The sequence below is a fragment of the Pteropus alecto genome, unplaced genomic scaffold (assembly GCF_000325575.1).
Source record: "Pteropus alecto unplaced genomic scaffold, ASM32557v1 scaffold189, whole genome shotgun sequence".
Classification (NCBI taxonomy): domain Eukaryota; kingdom Metazoa; phylum Chordata; class Mammalia; order Chiroptera; family Pteropodidae; genus Pteropus; species Pteropus alecto.
Genome location: NW_006442117.1, coordinates 2863759 through 2866584, shown reverse-complemented (window position 1 = coordinate 2866584; position 2826 = coordinate 2863759). Strand labels below are relative to the sequence as shown.

The following is a 2826-nucleotide window of genomic DNA, read 5'->3' as shown; positions in this document are numbered from 1 at the left end:
ACTGTCACATTTTTCTCCTTTTCGTTTTGCTGGATGAGGAGAGAACGCCTATGGCACAGGCCTGTCACCGGACTTTTCCTTCAGGGAATTTCGAAACTGTCTGAGATGTTACCTAGTTCTCAACACCTCTGTGAGCACGTGCTCTCTAATCGCGCAGATTCCCCTGTTGTATTTGGCCTTTTTATCCACCGTAGACACACACAGGCAGAGAGAGACTTATGATTCAGGTGAAGAGGTTACTTGTTCAGTTTCTATAAACCGGAAACCGAAATTTGACTTCTTTAATACACCAAAAACACTATAAAATATCCTTTCAACAGTAGCCAGCCAGGGCATTTTAATCAAAAATCGGAGAAGCCGAGTGTCAGAAAAACGGGGAGGTTGACCGTAATGTGCAGACGTCAGCGTAATACGCCAGAAGGTTTCAACTAGCTGTGAAGAATAAACCAAATCGCTTAAAGGATCAGAAGCAAGAAGAAATACAAGTGAAGTTTACATTTGGGGAAGGAAGTGGAGGCAAGAAATGCCAAATTGACCAAATTGACCGATGACTGCAGGAAAAACAGTGGGGCCTTAGAGGTGAGTTCCACACCCGGGCTGGAACATTCCGGATCACTTCGTCAGGGGCTGTAGTCAGGTCAGACAGCAGCCGGCGTGCGGCCAGTGTGCCTGATGGACCTTGGCAGACGTGGCAGTTCTCGTGCAGATGGGGGTGCGTGTGCGTCGAAGGCGTGATGCCTGAGCAGTGGACACGGGGTCGGAGCAGGGCTGTGGAGGTGCGTGTGGCTGCGGAGAAGCCAGTGGCCCCGGAGCGCTGATGTTCGGGTCAGGGCCCAGCTTGGGAGGGCGCGGGCGGGCACATCATGGGGCTGGTCTCAGTAACCCCCAGCACACCTGCAGAAGGGCGTTGGCGACCACTAGTGCCTTCTGTCTGGACCGTTCCGGCACGGGGTGTGGTGGGCGGCGCTGACTTTTACCGGCCAAGGAAAAGTGAGCACACACGAGATGAAGAGCGATGTGTGCGCGACCCGCCCCGGGGCTGTGCGTACGCTCCTTCCCCGAAGGACGGGACGCGCTCGTCCCTCGTCGCGGGTCCTCAGGCCACTGCCCCCTGGTGGCTGGCGTGGGTCTCTAGTGGGCCGTGTGCCGTGAGGCCGAGGAAGGTCAAGACGCAGAAATACTCTGGCATCCCTTGGGGCCCGGCTCGCCACTTCCCCGCCCACGAAGGCGCGCGCACGCGGCACGACAGCCCCGTCCGCGCCCTGCGCCTTCCTGCTCCTCTCGCTCCGGGCCTCCTGCCCGTCTGTCCCGGCGCTCACATCCAATTTTCCCCTCCACCCGTCCCCACCGCCGCCAGAGGGGGAGCCGGACCCTCCCAGACGGCGTCTCTGCTGCTGGAGGACCCCTTACCTGTGGCGCCCCCGTCCCAGTGGCCTCCGCCTTCCTGGCTTTCCTCTGAGTGAGGGTCCGGGCACGGCCAGGAACCGGTGTCGTCCTCTGCGGTGTTTGTCCAGCCTGGCGTGGGGCCACCTGTCCTGTCACTCCGGGTACCTGCTGTGCGCACCCTTGAAACCTGCGGGGGAAGGAAAGCTTGTCCTGTACCCTCTCAGGTTTAGTGCCTGGGGCCTGTGAATTAAACCGACGGCAGGAGAGATGAACAGGAGGGAGCGACGGGCACACGGGAGCCTTGCAGGAGAGCAGGAGACGGAGAAGGGCTTGGGCTGGAGGGCGCGTGCGCCATCCGAGCAAAGGCAGTGACAAGTTGTGGGACGGTGACGGAGAAGGGGGCTTTGAGCTTCTGGGGTCGGTGAATGGGGGACGGTAGCCACGCGGGGGACACTCGGGGAAGATAAGGGTCGTTCCGGTGAGGTCGTGCGTGCGGACCGCGTGGGAGCCGCTTCCTCCCTCCCGTGACGTCGTCGTTGTCCTCCTTGGGGGTGGGAGAGGGAGGGGTCCCCTTCACAAAGGGAAATTTCTGCCCTGCTTTTAGGCAGAAAGAGGAGGCCAACAGCTCCTCCCGTGTCTGCTGCTGCTTAATTGCCGGCAGCTCACAGTAATCCCGGCACCGGATGCACGCGGTGGCGCGGCCTCGCCCCGTCCAGTGTCGCCTGCCCGGCCTTTCCTCACGTGGCCGGAGCCACGGCCGCCGCAGCACGAACAGCGCCCCGTACAGCTCCACTCACAAGCCAGGGGCTCCGCCATGTGTGGAGGCTGTTGAACGATGACCCCAGTGGGCCACAGGGACCAAGCAGGGCAGCGTCCTGGTTAAGGTGACCGATGACGCGTGTACGCTCGCTGCCGCAGACGGGGAAAGCCAGGTTACGGGGAGGGGGAGGGAAAGGCGCAGTCAGGCTTGAACTCGTGAGGGCGCTGTGGGTCTGGACTGTGGCCGGGCGGGGACGCCGAGCCCCAGTGGACAGTCCTGACGCGGTGAGCCTCCAGGGAGAAGCACAGGGCAACCGATGGTGCCGTCGGCCTCCAGACTCTCTAGAACGAGGCGAAGTGTGGGTCCACTGATCACCCTTCCTCAGCTCCACTAACTCTCCTGCAGCTGCGTTTCATCAGACAGGGACAAGGTCCCCGCAGTCTCTGCTCGCCTAGACCTCTGGGTCCGGGAAGACCCCGCCGTGCACACCCCCTAATCTCTGTCTCCGAGCAGCCGCCCCCGCTTTCCCTGGGGGTTGGTGTCTCAGCACCATTTCTCCCCACGGACTTGGCCGTGGAGAACGGGCTCTGTCTACACCGCAGCCAAGGTGCCCACGGCCGCCGCCGTCCTGCCCCCGCCCCTCGGGACCGTCAGGAGGAGGTGGGGCCAAGAGCCGTGGC

The 2826-nt window shown here is 61.7% G+C and overlaps 1 protein-coding gene across 1 annotated transcript in view; it reads left to right on the top strand.

The window, feature by feature from the left end:
* The first annotated feature begins 372 nt into the window (after nt 1–372).
* The window catches only part of GNG4 (G protein subunit gamma 4), a 31018-nt gene continuing 28564 nt past the window's right edge, over nt 373–2826 (top strand). Inside the window, exon 1 of the mRNA XM_015596228.2 lies at nt 373–579. The gene's annotated coding sequence lies outside the window, so the exon portion shown is untranslated. The remainder of the gene's footprint in view (nt 580–2826) is intronic.